This window comes from Gavia stellata, chromosome 22 (assembly GCF_030936135.1).
Source record: "Gavia stellata isolate bGavSte3 chromosome 22, bGavSte3.hap2, whole genome shotgun sequence".
Lineage (NCBI taxonomy): Eukaryota > Metazoa > Chordata > Aves > Gaviiformes > Gaviidae > Gavia > Gavia stellata.
Window position 1 is genome coordinate 8,626,131 of NC_082615.1, and position 17,749 is coordinate 8,643,879.

Genomic DNA, 17,749 nt, shown 5'->3' on the forward strand with positions numbered 1-17,749 from the left:
GAAGAAGGAAAAATTCTTCACAGCTGCAGCAGTTATTTCAATCCCTCTTTGACAGAGCTCTTTTAATATGACACTCTGGTCTCCCTGGCAGAGATGGATCCCGCTAGCATGGAGGTGTATGTCGTGTTAAGAGACTTTGTGACCTCGGTTCTCTTGTTATTACCGCAATAATTAATATGTCACTTACTTGGTAACACTTCACAATATAACTGGTTTTGCTGTGAATGAAATAAAGTCAACCCCAGAAGCAGGTTTCCACAGCCTCCAGGTTTAAGCGTGGGTGGAGGGGAGGAGAAGTTTCTTGTCTTTTCCAAGCCTGTGCTCAGAGAATGACTCTGATACCCAGTGGAAATGCTCTGTCAACAGAGAAAGACTAATGAAAAGGAAAAAGTTTTCAGGTATAGCAGGAGTCAGAGCTCTGCCAGCTCTCCAAGCACTAGCTGGATTAGCCTCTCCCTTCCTGGTCACCTACATAACAACATTTATTCATTTCATATAATGCTTCAGTGAAACTCATGAGTCCTCAAGCTAAATACCAGCATATGTGATCTCCATGTATTAATGTCTCCCTCTAGTTTACATGCCACTAAAATACTGCAAACCTGCTGGGTCATTGGGTTATAGATATGTGAGAGAATAAATTGAAGGAAATAAACTGTGTGACAGCAATGTAATGAGGAAGCAGGCAATGATCAGCCTAATGGGAGGGTCAAAGATGTAGCCAATAAATAAAGGGGAGATGGAAGTGTCCCCATCAGCCAATATGTGCACACACTGTTATCTGTTTACCAGCTGAGCCCCTGCACAGCTGTGGGGGATCGGAGGGGCCTGTGGCTAGTGCTAGCTCTGCCAAGGGTGGGAGTAATCAGCCTGAGCTCCCAGTGCTCTGCTTCTCTGACAGTCAGGCCCGTGACTTCTCTCTATCTCACTTACCCTTGCTAGAAAAGCAAGGAAACTGGTGCTTGAGAGGAAAAATGAGTTGCTTGCCTGGTTTTGTCTGAGCTGGCTTCCCGTGCCCTGCTGCAGGTTATGCTTGTAACCTTGAGTAAATTGCTTGGGCAAGTGATGTCCCTTTATGGATTTTGGCTGACGGGTGCTAGGGACACTTCCCTAACATATGTTCCGATTTCTTCCTCTTAAAACTGTTTTTAGTAGGCACCTTGCTTTATAATATTAAAATTCCTCAAGTTTCTTGGAGTCTAACCCCCCTACCAGAGCAGGTTCACCTAGAGCAGATTGCACAGGAATGCGTCCAGGCGAGTTTTGAATATCTGGAGAAGGAGACTCCACAACTTCTCTGGGCAGCTTGTTCCAGTGCTCTGCCACTCTCAAAGAAAGAAGTTCCTCCTCATGTTTAGATGGAACTTCCTATGACCAAGTTTGTGCCTGTCACCTCTCATTCTGCCACTGGGCACCACTGAAAAAAGACTGGCCCCATCCTCCTGGCACCCACCCCTCAAGTATTTATAAGCATTATAAATGTATGCTTGAACAGACATAAATGTATGCTTGAACTTTGTAGCATCTTAATCTGAATTGTTCCTAAGAGGTGAATAATTGCATCATCTAGCTATGATGATAATGGACATTACAGAAGTACCTCAGTGGAAAAGTAGATCCTATATATTGTGATGATAGGATCTGAGGTCATCTGAAGGTTGAATAAATGAGAGAATCTCAGTGTTAAGGGGGGTAAGATGTGTCAGAGATGAAATAGGAAAAAAAAATTGAAATATTGTGGAAATAAGATGAATGGTGTGGAAAGAGATGCAGGGCATACCCTGTGGGTCACTGACAGACAACAAATTGCCTTTCTTCTTGCATTCAAGTTACATGTGAGAGCTTTTTGCAGGCAGACTGCTGCCCAGTATTTTTGGTTCTTCTGTTTGTTCTATTTGGATATCAATGTCTAATTAACTTGATGATGCCAGGTAGTCTACTCTGGCCAAGGAGAGCATAGCACAAAGTGTATCAGGGAGAACAGAAACTGATGGTGTCCTTTGTACACTTTCAGTCCTAGGCTGACTGCAGGTGCTATTACCTGCCATGTTTTCTTGCTTGGGGGACTTGTTTGGCATAGATCAACCTTCAGGTTTTCTAATTTATATAAAGAAGCCGTATCGTGTTGCAGGATTCTTAAGATTAAAACCTTCAAAGGAAGCCACCAGATTAATGGTAATGCATCTCAAAATCAAGGGGACCATCTTCATGATGCAAATGCGAAGGTGAGACCCGAAAATTATTTGGCAGGACCTGTGGTGGAGGAATGAGCACGATGATTTTTTTTTTTGAGTCAGCGTCTGAGCTTTAACCATGCTAGTGCTCTTCTCCATGAAGAGCACGTACAAGAAGTCTTGTGAAACCATTTGCTTCGTATCATGTACTTACACCCCACTTGTGAGTGCCATGCAGCAGAAAGGCAGAACAAGCATATTTTTAAATCACTAAGAAAAATTTTGTTGAAATAGATAAAGTTCTGAAAACAAATCTGTTATATGGAAGTAAAAGCCATTAAATCAATGCTGTGCTCCTCTATTTAGTAATTTCTATATATCTTGTACTGATACAGAGATAAACATGATTTTAAAAGCTAACAGATTAATGAACATAGTGTGACAACCCAAAATATCTATATATTACAAAAAGATAATCAAAAGATTGATAAGCCTGCCTAAAACAGTTGTCTTGCGGTAACATTGCATTTTATTTTTTGCACCAGTCAGTGTTTTCTGAAGGGGTGCTTTTCCAGTAAAGCAGAGCTGTGTCATAACCAGTTGCTGGGACACTGCTTTTTATGGCTAGGGAAGAAAGATCTGGTCTGATCGTATCTCCTAATTAGCAGGGAACCTGATCGGAGTCCAGAGCTTATTCATAGGAGGCCAGCCAGGCTGTCTGAATGGAGAAATTACACATCTCAAATGACCTTGGATCCCTACCATGCTTCTAGTGGCCCTAGTGTCCCCTGGCTTCAGCTGTGCTGAAGGAGAGTTGCACCATATGGTGGAGAAGAGCTGTGGAGAAAAGGGGTGAGCTGATGGCTAAGAATTACTTTTTAATTCTGGCTCTAGACAAGAGGAAACAGAGGGGAGGGTGTAATCCTTTAACTCTGGCTTCATTTTTACACATTCTCCAATTTGGATCTTCTTTCCATTCTTCAAAAGCATCCAAGGAGGTGGAGGACAGATTAGCGCAGGCAGTTGCTGATTGCTTGAGTTCATTAGAAAATGCACATGCTGTAACCCATAGCAATTTGTCCGTGCAATGGCGTCGCTTGCAATGTGGCGGAGTTGATAGAAATCAAAACAGTGTTGACTTTGAGTCTGTTTTTAACACTGATACCTAATTTAAATAAATACCAGATGGGACAGAGGCAGTTTGTCTAGGTAATTACATTATCCCCACATGCACAATGCTGTGCTGTGTCTTCAGCAAAGATATGCATGGAAGCATCCAACAGCTGGGATGCTTCTACAGCAAGGAGAGGCGAGGCAATACCAGCCAAAGTGGGAACAGAGGGAGAAAGGTGGTTCATCCCATGCCCAGGATTTTGGTACAGCCTGGAGAAGCTTTTGAATGTGTAGGAATAATTAAAATTAATGCAAGAAATATGCATGTAAAAATAAATGCTTAGCTAAAAATTACACTTAAGTGTGAAATTTAAAGTACTTTTGCAAACACCAAAAGAAGTGGCTGGGAGCTTCTGACGCCTTTATTTTATAGCAGTAGAAATGGAAAAGAGAGTTCAACATAAATTGAGAAAGGACCTATAATTAGTAAAAATCCAACTAGTAGCAAATCAGTCCAACTAATGTATTTTAGATTTCTTATTTGGAGACATCAACTATCATAGAAATTTCATTAAACATGATTAGTTTAATTATTTAGTCCTTAATTAACTTGGCTATGATAAATATGCATCTGAATATAATTTTGAAATCCCTACAGATCCTAATTATTCTTAAAGACTGAGGTGTAGACCTTGCTATAATAATTCTTTTTTAAAGTAAAGATTTCTTCAAGGGTACCAGTGATTTCAAAGGTGAGTACTTTTTTTTTCTTCTGAAAAAAAGGAGGCAATTTTTGATCAAAATCTGAGGTGAAATTATGAGGGCTCTGAAAATAACCTTGAAGTGTCTATCTTGTTCCTAGCCATGGATTCTGCCTATGAATTGAAGCCAAATGAAAATCTGCAAAGGGGGGTTGGTTAACTGCTAACCATTGTAGCAGCTTTGAATATGTAATCAGTTTGTATATAAGAATAGCATTACTTACACTCGTAGGTAAAAAGGAACAATATATGGCAAACCCTCTTAAGCATACATCAAGCCATAATTTGAGACCATTGTCTTGTAATCACAATGGAGTGAAGATGATCCTCCAAAATAATTTTAAAATCCTGCACGCGTGCCGTTTCTGTGACTTGGAGTTCATGATCTCCCTGACTATTGACTAGATCTAGGACTCTCTTGAAGACTGAGTTCAGAGACCAAAAAAACAGCTTTCTCTGAAAACTTTTTGTTTTAAGCATCTCTTTGGTTTTACTGCCTAGAAGACTTCTATTAGAACAAGTGTTTTTGCATTCAAATGGATGGGCTAATGATGCTATTGGGTTATCTGTTCTACAGTTTCCTTTCTTGGCTTCTTGACAAGCGTAATTATAAATTAAAGTAGATGCAATTCCTTGATGTAAGAATGAAGTTAAGGTGTGCTAATTAAAAATGGAGTTAGTATAGGTGTGCAAAGGTGTTTCATAGATTTGCTTGGGGTTTTTTATTATTCAGATCTCTTCATGTCAAGGTATGTTACTTTCTAATCCTTGACCCTGTCAGCTAATCAAACAAAAGCATGCCTGTCTTCTAATTAACAAAATAATTTCCCTTGTGGATACAGATGTTCCTATAAACCTAAGATAAACATCAGTGCAATTAAAGTGCAGTTCAAGTTTCTGAAATTTACTTTGGAATACTAAAATGCCATAGTATTAAGTGTTTGAGGAACTGTTTCTCAATCACTCAAATGATTCATGCTTTTTTTTGTAGTAAAAAGGAGTGTTTTGCATAAATTTTAGTATCGATACTAAAAATAGTGTTTTGGCCACATTGTGGCCAGGAAATATTCTCTGTCCTCAAAATGAGATAATTATAAACTGAAAAATATAAGATGAGTCTCATTTTTTGTCAATGATCTATTACTAGAGCCTCTTAAAGCTGCAATAATACAAGGGACATGAAAAGCAAAAAGTATATAAGTGCCTGACTTACAATGGTAATGAGTACAACAGTTTGCTGGAGTAGCTGTAAATCAAATGTACTGTAGCTATAAAAAGCCCATAAGACATTTGGATGTAATCCTGGACTGCTTCTGCAATATAGAAGCTGTGCATACAAATGAGAAGTCATCCATATTGTATTATGGGGAGGACTGCATTATTGAAACTGGAAAGATGATAATAGGAAGTTGGTTTTGGAAAACTACTGAAGCTGAGCTTCATCGTGTTGGCGCCAATGTAGGGCAATTACATTTGGGACAACATCAATATCAGTTAAATAGAGGAAATGCAATAAGGAAGGAATATGTGATCATTAGGAGTATAAATTAAATTAAATTTTACAGATTAGAGGACTGTATATTTTAACTTCATTTTAGCCTGATTTTTTTTTTTTCTTTCCCCCTCATTATTTATTTCACTTTATGCTTTATTACTTTTAACCTTTTTTTCTTTCTCATGGTCTGGCTAATGCTTATGATACCTTCATCCTGCATACTGCGCTTAATAGAATTCTTGAAACAAAGAAGCTCTTGGAGTAGACATTCAAAAATCAATGCACCGTATATAACTTAGGGCTGAAAATGAAGGAAGAGGGACAGTGCTGAGACCTAACAGATTGCTAGAAGCTCACCTGGAAACAAATTCTTTCAGGAAAAAAATTCCTATAGATTAAGGTAACATCTGGGACTTAAAGGGCCTGCATTCAGTTTCTGACCCTGTCATATCTTTGTTCTCCCCCTGTAAAAGTAGAAAAGCCTTCTTTCCTCTCCCCCAATTCCTATGTGCACCTTCTTTTTCTAAGTCTTTAATCATTTTTAAGTGGGGTCTGGTTTTCACAGTGCAGTGCCCTTAGTTTGCGTTCTGATTGCATTTGGAGTCGAGGTGTTAATTCTAGCATTTGTATTATTGTGACAGCATTTACTATTACCACTTGTTATGGTAATATCAATGGATTTTCTCACCTGAGCATTATGTCAGGATGAGGCTGGGCCTGCATGTACCCAGTCTTGTCTGATGATCTGTTCCATAGAGGCCATAGGCTAGATCTAGTGGGAAAAACCTATAAACAGGAGCATGGTGGCCTGGATTCTGTCCTCATCTGTGCTGTGCTCTGTGACCTGGCAGGCTGGTTCCCTAGCGATGTGCCTCGGTTTCTCAGCATGTGGATGCAGAATTATAGTTCTTGTGTGATGTGAGACCTGGGTATTTCCTAAGTGTCTTGAGCCCTGGAAAAAGATTCCTTAAAATCAGGATGAATTGGGAGGAGCTGCCTTGTCTCCCAGAGACCAGTTAAGTGTCATAGGTGCTTTGAGTAAGCTTTTTATTTTCTTCTAGTTCTTTAACAAAAAAAAAAAAACATTAAGGGAAGGAGACACTAAGAAAATGGTGGAAGTTTGAATATAGGTGACAGGAGTTTGATTTGAATGTGTGGATTAAACATCCATAAATCATTGCAGTGCTGAATGGTGAGACATCCCACGGACATGCAATTCCTGTCAAAGAAGTCCAGGAAGAAATTGTCACATGTAGCCATAAAGAGGGGAAGTAGAAAAACTGTTGGTTTGGGAGTTTTAATCTAGCTTTGTTGTAAGTTTATTATGATGCTTCTTAGATGCCTCAGCCAGGAGAATGGCTCCCATTATATTAGACTGCATAAGTACACCTTACCAAGCAGTTCCGGACTTCGGAAACTCTTTTTTTTTTTTTCTTTTAATAGAAGAAAGTGAATGTCATGGGGGGGTGGACAAAGACTGAAAAAAATGTTGAGAAGGTGCTATAGCAGGTGAGTAGCAGAGAGGACACTACCTCCTTTGAGCCGCACTGCCTCCATAGCGTTTGGTTGCTGCTGTTGATAGATGCAGGAATGCATCAGATAGCTGCCCAGGCCTTCTCTGCAGGTTGGTCCCATGATGTGCTAAGGGATGCGCCCCCCCGAAGCTATGAGTTTGTTTATTGTCAGTTATTGGTAGTCTTTAAATGGAGGATGGGCAGTAGTACTGCATCACCATCAGCACAAGACTGAATGTTGGATTGCCTACAGCAACATGCTGCTCTGGAGTACATCTGTGTTTGCAAACAGCCGAGGCATTGGGTCATAGAGCAAATTTATAACACAAATGCATGGGCAGTTTAACATAAGCAGAGTAGCTGAAAGAGGATAATTGTGAAAGAACAACTGTAGTCTTTCACCATCTTCAGACCTTTCAGCCCCAGGGAATGCAGAGCCCAAGGAGGGAGGACAGAATAATAGGTAGTAATTGTCCTTCTTGTGCTCTCCCTTGGTCTGGATCTTGCTGGGAAGATTTGCTGTCTGAAAGAACTGATCTGTTAAAACTCAGTGCAAGAATGACTTTGTGCACTGGGTTTATCCTCGTTGCATCTTTGTACTGCTGAGACAAATGTTTGGAGGCTACAATCCTGTTTTTTTTTTCCCCTCAGTGCTGCTTCCCATAGCAAGCAATAATCATCCAGAGTTTTGGTGAGTCTTGTCATTTAACGACCCTTTTCTTACCTCAAGGACTAGGAGGGAAATTTGCCTTTAGATCTATCTGTTAATAAACCAGTGGTGCTCTATTGGTCATTCAAGTTCAAAATTTGTGTGAGCAAATGAGTTAATGCACAAACACAGTATTTACTGCAATGCCTGTTTGCTGTTGGTATCAGTTAGCCAGTGTAGGGGGTCATGTCTTTTCTTTTTACTGTATCTGCTATACTTGCAGTACTCCAAGGCAGGTAATGTTATTTCCAACTCTGTTTTTTCTCGGATCTGATTTTAAAAGTTGTCTTGAAGGTGGAAATTCACACTATCCATCCAGAAACCCACCCAACCCTAGCTGATTGTTTTGTCAACACATGCAGACAACTGAAACAGCCATTTACAACTGTTGCAATCAAATGTTCAATTCCTAGATTAGTATGTCAAAAAGTAATTGTTGGAATGTGTTCCTGTTATATCAGGTAATGTGAGTCTAATTTGATTTAACTATTAAGCCTCCCTTTTCCTGACACGCTGGTTTTCGAATCTTTTTAACTTCTCACATTTGGAAAATGCCAATAGACAAAAGCTTGCACTTTAGAGTGGGACATGTGAAAATATCAGGTGTAATATGTAGGTGATAAATCTCTTGGGCTCTTTAACAGCTTTATTGATTTTTGTCTGGTGATATTTCTGTCAGGAACATCTAATCCAACTTAAAGTGGTGTTACATATAGCCCTAGCAAAAATAATCAGGAATTCCTTATATGCGGTAAGTATATTTATGTACTACGCTAGGCAGTTTGGGTACTGTTCTCTTCATTATGTTGGAGTGCTGAAATACCACTCTGTTCCCCAGAGGCTGAGTGAATGTTATTGGTATGTTTATTTGCTCTTTCCATATACATGGCACCCACAGTGATTAATGGCAGCCATGTACATTAACCCCCACAAAACACTAATTCCCAGATGAGTGGAACATCCCAGAATTGACATTAGAGGGCCAAATTCCTCTCATAAGCTTATTTTTAGGGACATTCCCGTTGATTTCCTCCTGTTTGGTGGAAACAAGAGAGAGGTGAGATCTAGCCACTGTGAAGGTGCTCAGAAGCAGCCCAGGGGTAAGTAAACTCCCCAGATTGTGTCATAAACTTTCAAGAAAGTCCTCCTCAGGCTTTCTCTAACTTTCTAACACTGGGCCCAACTTGTTAGGGTTGGCAGGTAACAGCAGGGTTTTCTTTTACATTTTGTTCTCCTGTAACACTGGTGGTTTTATTCCTCCATCACATGTTGTTTGAGCCCAGTAGATATAGAGCAAATGCCACCAGTGGACAAGAGCATGTCACAGTTTATCTTTTCCTTGTGAACCTAGTGATGGCAGGTATGCAGGGAACAACGGAGTTGAGTGCCTGTGGGGCAACGTGGTAGTATGGGTCAGGATCTTCTCAGACGTGATGTTGGGTAAGAGCAGGCAGAGTTGATATCTTGAAGCCAATATGATGGTAATATCAAGTTCGTAAATTCCAGTCTACCTATGACACTCTGTCTTTTTTTGCTCATTATTAGTTGAGAGTAGCTGATTGGCTCTAACAGTTAGACAAGCTCTAATTCAGTCTGTGTTGTATCTGACAGAATGCTTTCTTCCATCTGGGTATTCTTTAACAGAAAATATAGGCTTATCTCTTTCTTTCAAATTCCTTTGATATTATTTACTACTTGAAATAGTGTTAAGTCTCCTGGGCCTCCTTATTTTCATGCTAGAGCTAGTTGGCAAGGATGGATACCTGTCATGACTTAACACACACATCAAAATAAAATGAAATGGGAACTTTGCCATTTGTCAGTAACAGAAACTATTGAACGTGGAGTCATTCTCATATACACTTTAAGAAAAAGAAGGAAAAAGAAAGCTCTCATCTGCTAGAGTACATAAAAGAAAGTATTATTAAAAAATGTTGACGCTTCATCCTTCTTGCTGTCGCTTCTGAAGCAAGCCAGAACGAAAGCTGGCATCTCAGCAGTGGAGTTGGATACACGCAGAGGGACCGCAGCCAGCACGGCATGCGCCTGACTGATGCGCACCCACGCCGCTTTAGCTTGCTCAGTGGAGCTGCTCTGAGTGTGTGCTTTGGTCAGGATACTGCCCACCGAACCTTCATGTCTTAAAAATACCGCTTCCTCCAAACTCAACCTTCAGTGTACGTGAGCAAAAATAATTAGAGCTATTAAGGGAGCAGCAATAGGGCTACTTTGAAAGGAATTTGAATAAGGACATTACACGGCCTTTCTAAAAATAAATAAATAAACCGGGGGGGCAATCTTTTGGGCCGTTATGTATAAACTCTTTACCACTGAGAGGCTATATAGGTGTTCTGTTTGCAATGATGATTGTGAGGAGGAGAAACAAAAATGGTATTAGGACTATCAAATTACTGTATAACCTGCAGAAGCTGAAATATATTGTGAGCAGGTACAAGTAATGTGTCCAAGTCCTGAAGAATAAGGTAAACATACTATAAAGAGGAAAATCTAGAATCTCAGTAGGGAAAACTGAGAAGGGAGGGAAAGGTAGTGTTTATCCTAGATAATAAGCCATTTAGGGGAAAAAAACCATAGAATTGTTCTTCAGAGAGGCCTGTTACAGACAGAAATGGTATAAAAGTACAAAAATAAACATTCATATAACTGATACACATAGACAGTGAGCAAATACCCACTCCAAAAAATGTTAATCTGCTATTTCAATGTCCTCTTCTGTAGTGAGCTGAATGTTGATGAAAACTGGAACATAAATCTAGGGGAAACAAGAGAGAAGGAAAAAATGCAATGCATTTATCCAATTTATTTGAATCCTGCTAATGATCGTGGATGCTTCTCCCTGAGATGCTGTTGGTAAAGCAAATGAAGTGCCAAAATTGTTTTGTATAAGTGACTTGTAGCTTTGGATTCATGGCCCTTATCCTTCTCTCTGACGTACACAGGATACAGTGAGCTTCTCATCACTTAAACCTTTGACAGCAAGGCTGAGGGCATCTCTGAGGCAGACCCTTTTAGTCAAAACTTACTGTGCTTTACATAATATCCCTGGGTGAATTTCCGGACATCACATTAAATGTTTACCAAAGATGATCTCTCACTATGATACTTGTGTGGTCCCTAACACTGTATAAGTGGTTCCTGTTGTGTTTAATCTTCCCAAGCCTGTGGAGAAGCATTATCGGCTTCTTTTTTTAATTGATGAAGGGTCTGCAATGTCCCTTGAGCTTCCCTAAAATGCTCAGTCTGCAAATGAACCTGATTATTGCAATGCCAAGCAGTGCAATGCCTAATGTCGGCGCAGCTCCAGACTCTTTGACACCCAGTTCCTCTCGGCAGGATGGAGGGAGGTTCCCCGAGGTGATATACAGCACGTGGGAAGAACTCAGCATCTTGGTGTGGAACTGCTGAGCAGTGTGCCCAAAATGTGACCCAGAAGCAGAATACTGATATACTGTTAATGACAGAGAAAGGTAGAGTGTTTCTGAGAGGAAGGGAACCTTGATTTTGCCCAACACCTGGTTCAATACCCAGAGTCAAGCCTACTACGATGTGAAGCAAGGTTGTTGATGTGTGCTGTTTGCAGAACTGAGGATGTTTTTGCTGAAAAACAGAGCCCCCTTCTGTTAGCTGGCACTAATACAAGAGATTATACCTTTTTTGTGCATCAGCAATTAGATGGAAACATATTCACAAACACTGAGAAGTCATCCATCATCGGGCAATGATGTACATATGCCCTAATGCATGGCAGTAGTTCTATTATTTATCCATTAGCTCCTCCAAGAATCTAACCCTTTCCCTCAGTATTCAATGCCAATATTTTTGGTGTTACTGTTTGTTTTGCAAGAAGCTCAGACTGTGCCTATCCCTTTTATGAATTTGAATTGTTAATGTGAACATTTGAGCTCATTATAACTCTGAAATGTTTCCTTTGTTACCAGTAACTGACAAACCTGCACACACTGCTCAAAAAACTCTAAGTGCTATTTCTAGGATTGTATTTTGTTCACTGCTGTGCACAACAATATGCTCTTGCTTTTGCTAATGAAGTTTTTCTTTAATGAACACAATTAGAGCTAGGCAAACAATGCAAAAATATTTTACATGAATATTCATCCAGAGTCTTAAATGAATTCCCTTCAGTTATGTTTTGCACCCATTGACTGTCCTCTTTTAGGGAAATTTTCCAAGATTCAATCTTTGATGCTTGAGTAATGAGGGGGGAAATTAAGTTTCAGCTCAGGGGTTACCCTTCTAATGTCTAACTTGTTATTTCCTATTGGTACTTGCATTTCTGCAAAAATATTGGTGTGGGGAAGTAGTGTTGGACAAGAAATGTGCATCTGGCCACTGTTACAATGAGTTTGGAGGTGACACCCAGGCAACATAGAGTCAAAAGCAGGAATTTCTGGAGGAGAAAAGAGGGTGAAGAGGTAGGTACAACTGGTTACTCCAAGGGGGGAACAGCAGCTGCTGAGGACAGGACTTCTGTGAAGGTGTTGGGTTTTTCTTTTCTTTTTTTTTTTTGTCTTTTAACAGCCGGTTCAAGAACTTTAGTTACTGTTGCTGCTGAACAGAACCCTGATCAATGCACATATGCACACAGTACATTGAGAAGTAGTACTTCAGATTTCAGTATTTAAATAGCAAAATAAAATAAAATTTTAAACTTCTGGGAAATGCCACTGAATAATCCCAGACCACAAAGAAAGCTGAGGGGTTAATGATCTGGTTTTAGATGTTTTCCTGAAGAGAAAAACAGCAGCGATTAAATCAATTATAAACTCTTTGCTAAACTCTAATTACATTTAGCAGTGTGGAAGAGCGCAGAGCCTCTGCTGAGGATTGCAAGTAGGTTGTGGAACCTTTCATGTGTACAAACATTGGTGCAGAGATCTCCTCTGGGAGCATCTGAAGTCTCAAATCATGTCAAGGCTGCTTGGTGGTCCATGTGAAGCCTCCAGTCAGTCTGCGATCAGTGAGGATCTGTCTGCATCAACGAAGAGGCAACTGCTATAGCTGATGTTAGTGTTCACATTCTAAAGGAATCTCCAAATGAGGCAGATGTTACCCAGAAATTATAGGAGTGGTTCTTTTTCCTCCTCTCATTCCCCTCCTCAAAGCACAAACCACAGCTTCAATGTTTCCATTAAGATTTCAGTGGAGAAATGGGTTTTCTTTTAAAGTCTTTTTTCCTAATTTCCCTGAAACTTTCCTGTTCCTAAGGTTTATCCTAGGTTGCTCAGAGGCTTCCTTATCAGGAGGAGTCTAAACTCATTTCATGCCTGTACTGTAAAAGTTCAATGGTTAAATTGGAAGACAAATGGATACAATAATCAAGATGAGCAAAAGACATTTCCTGGCCAGTCTCTCTGGCATGTTTCTTAAAGACAATTTAAAAAAGCAAAACTATCAAACATTTCCAGGGCGAGTGGTCACTGGTTGATGCCCAATTCCATTTTTGGAGTTTGAGGGTTTGGGATAGGGAGGAATATTGAAAGATAAATGTGAAGACCTAGCCATAAATACAGAGAGCTGTTATCTTGAGGGCTTTAGGAATTAAAGCTTAAAGCCAACCGGCTGATGTATAAGCCAGGTGTGTAAAAGCAGATTATTATGCATTTCATATAGAAATCTCCCACAAGGTCATTTCAAGTTAAACCATTTGGTTTTTTCATTCCTACATAGTTTCTTCCAGTCCTCAAGTTCAGAGACATTTGATAAGTATGACATGAGAAAAAGATCTTTTATTTTGCACAGTGTGGTAGCTGAACAGAAATAGAAGAGCCTCTATGGAGCAAAGCTTGAGATTGTTTTAGATTTTAAGGTAAACAGCTGCAGAAATCCTCTTACTGCAGAGAAATTATTAAAATGAAAAAGCCCTAAGGTATTCAAAGGACACTGCTTAATATCCTGGTATTTGCTTGTGGTTAAACTAGCCACTTTTTTTTTGTTCATTATGTAGCTACATGGAAGCATGTATCTAAATCAAAAAGGCTGTTGTAATCACTTTTAAATGTTACTTAGATTACAAGCTTGGCACAAGTTGGCTTAATGTTAAAAGCTGCTGCACCGTGCTCTCTCCTCAGTGAGCTGACTGCAGGGCAACACCCGCAGTCTGCTCAAGGTATAATAGTTCCAAGGGCATATGGTGTTGGGGCAGGCACAGGCAAGCACAGCTTAATTCCCTGTTTGCTCATATAAATAAAATTTTTTTGCTAGGGGCACCAGGAGAGGAGACAGTGTAGCTGCAGCTGGAGAGGGCATGTTGGAAGTGGCAAGAGGGGTGTTGTGGAAGAGGGAGATGTGCTGTCTACGCCTGTGGGCCTGAATATAATGGAGCACTTAAGCATGTGTTTCAGTTCATTCCTATTCAAGAGAAGCTTTTAGGAATGCGAATGATGCCACCTTGAAATGCAATGGCTACGCAGTTGAAGCTGCTCCCTAAGAAAGGCCAGCTGGCAGGGTGCTGTCTCCTGTCCCTCCTGCAGACCCTCTGTCTCTGACTCCTCACTAAACTGCTAGAAAACGTTATGAAACTCAAATCTCCCCTGTTCCCTCTTCGTCTCTCTGCCTCAGAACTGGGTGCTAGAATCCTTATACTTTTGCCTAATTAATGTTACTAACCTAGGTCTGGTACTTGCAGACATAAGAATAGTAATTACCTTCAGTAGTGTTTGTAGAGATTTATTTTTTAAAAGGGAAGGGTGGTGTGTGCTTTTGTGCAAAAATAAGGCATGAGATTCCCCTCTGACAAAAGCTTGCAACTTTGTGCATCAAAAAGTCTTTGTGGTTGATAAGAACGTATCTTTAGAATGATTTCTAGCTTCCTCTGTGTTAACACTGACCAGGTTTCCCACTGGCTCCTTGTATCTCAGTGTCAGTAATATACGCTTTCCAAGGGCCTCTTCCAAATGCTCTTCCAAGGTCCAGGTTGAATACTTGGAATTAGATTCACTTCATGTAAAATACTGAGTATTGACATGTTATATATCTCCTTTATATTTTCTCCCCTTCAGTTCCCATTTAAGGATTTTTGTACTAGTCAGCCTTTCCACTTAATGTCAGCTCATTGTCAGAGGGCTAATACTGAAGCCTCTTATTGAGGCAGTTCAGTAATGAACAGTGGGGAAAACCAGAAGTGGTTGACAAAATGCACTTAAGCAGAAAGGGTTTTCCTTGAGATTTTCTTTAAATAAAAGCTCCAGCAAACTCATAGCTGGATCAGCAGCTGCTCTGAATTATGTTCCAGGAAAAATGGCTTTCTAAAAAGTCCTTGTTGCCATAATGGAAAAATCTTTTAAGAAACGGACATATGTAGGCTGTTTTTCATAAGGGAAGTATGTATTTGACTTTGGTAAACTCCAAGGGTTTGTATTGAGCTAATTATAAAAACAAAAGGACAGGATCGTGGGTGCCCTACTAACATTCTGCTCCAACAAAGTACTTTATTTGAAGCACGACCACCATTATTCAGAGGCTACAGTTGCTTGTTCCTGTGCTTTGCTGTAGCAGGATCTGAGGCTGGTGATGACAGGCACTGTTGAAAAGCTCCTCTTCCCAGCAGAGAGGTTGTAGACTATTGCTTCTATGAATTAGCATTTCTGCCTTCTTTTGCCACTGATGCGTCATGCTGGCTGGTTTGTTTTGAAAGGAAAAATAATCAACCAGCCTGGCATAGTGATGGCTGCAAAGATTTGTTCCACAAATTATAAACAACTGGTTTCCTGTCTGACGTACAGCATCAAAATATTCAAGGCATTAGTAACTAATTACCACTTTTTTAACCATTCAGCAAAACACATCAGCTGTTACTATTGTGCCAGTTTAGCATATAAATACCATGGTAGTTTGTATACCTACAAATAATCATTTCTGTATTCCTCTTTGTAATCAATGAACATATAGGTGTTTATAAAGCACTGGGCATACTGTTAGAGCAACATGAATGATAAATAACATGCACACACAGAAGGATAACAATGCACTACTGTGCACTCAAACCAACAGCTAAACACCGCCTCAGAAAGGGCAGCTAAATCCCTGGGTTTAGATTATTTCTGCCCCCTTATGAAGAAGGACTTGCAACAACTGGAAGGTCAGAAGCTGTATGCCTTTCGTTGCTCCAGCAGGTAGATTATACACCAACCTGACTGAAGTAAACACTTTTCAGATGTTTCTTGGCAGCTTGTGGCGTTTCTGCAGCATATGTTGTTAATGCAGATTTAGAATTTTGGGGTTTGAGATGAATGAATCAGTTTGTACTTTCATGCAAATCAAATCAACTTTACATGATTTGGAAACAGCTAGCTGAGCCATGGAAGTTTTTTAGAGCTTCTCTCAGTTGAGCAAAGAGCGGTAGTAATTCTTGTCACATAGGAGACATCTTCGGTCCCTTGCTGTCCCTGTCTTCTCCTCCCCACTGAGATGTTGTGGGAACCCGGCACGTAGGAAAGAGGTAGTCTGGGGAAAGAGATGGTGTTTGTTAATTTACTCACTGCTCAGTATCTTCTCCTGTATGTCTTCTCCTAACAGTGCTCCAACCAACTTTTGTATTCAGTATAACCCAAATTCGGATGCTGCTTAGTTGTGTTGTGTAGAGACTAGGTAACTCTTTGACAATTATTTTAATGCCATGAATTCTCTTTTAAGTGAGTCTCATGACTTTTTTTTCCTCACCACCTATCTGCCCTGCCCCTGTTAATGGCTGAGAAAGCAACTAAGTAAGCAGACCTGTAAAATGAGGTCCAGTTTGCAGCAATAGGTGAAATTTTTTTACCTAAAACGCAAAAAGTAGTGGTTTCCATGGGAGTCTTTTCCAGAGCTGGGTGAATACTGATCTCTTTATTTTTAATTAAATCTTAAAACCAATTATCCTTCTTTGTTTCTCTGCACCCTGTTTTGTATTTTCCCTGTCTAATATTTTAGGAAATGAATTAATTGGTCAACCACAGCTGTCTTGCCCTTTGTAGTGTATCCAAACTCCTAATCGTTTCTTACAGAAGCTCAGGATTTGTTCCAAGTGACACCTTTCTCAAGCACCCATCCTTTCATTTTTTCTTTTGCTTCTCTTTTTCCCCGAACTAACTTATTTTCACACTAAGGCTATAGGTCACAGCATAATTTAAGAAATAACTGTCTGAAACAGCAAGCTTTAAATGAGTGTTTAAAATAAAAATGGGAAAGTTTGTGGTTTTATTTTTTAATTCATACTTGAGCATCTGCACTGGTTGCTCCACTACTGCTAGGCTGGAATTAACAGTGCATCCTCATATACCTAAATATTTAAACACTTTAAAATATGCTCATATGATTTTTCTACAAACTAACAAACTTAAGTTTTTCCAAGTCTGATCTTTTAGGACTTGGAAGCGTGTAGTCAGGGATGCTAGCTAACTCATCAGTCTAGTCAAAACAGTGCCCCTTTTAATGTCTGGCTAAAGACCAGAACCAAAGCCAGGAGTTAATTGATGAACAATTCCAGTAAGAAGCCACACTGGGAAGTCTGTGATCTGCTCCTGGATGATGTGCAAAACACAACTGCAGCTGCAGACCCTTCTCCTTCTTTCCCATCTACCTTCTGACAGGTTCATGCAGTCATTAGCATGGATTTCTCCAAATTTTGTTAGCACACTTTTTTCCTCCCGTATGTACTGTTCTTTATTCATCATTGTAGGTCTGCAAATATGTATCAGGGTTGGCAGAGATGCAATGAAGGCACCTTAATTAGTCATTAGTGTTCACACATTTTATTTATTGTACTTTTACCTCAAGTGTCAAAAACCACAGGCAAGGTCCTTCAGGATGAAGTAGTTCAGAGCATTCACTAAGGGTCATACTTTGCTATTCTGCCCCCAGAATGAAATTTCTTTCAGTCTCTCTAATTAACACACGCAGATTTACTGGAAAGATAGTTTTGTAAAATTCAGATTAAGTCACGAAGATACAGCAGACAACTCAAGCAG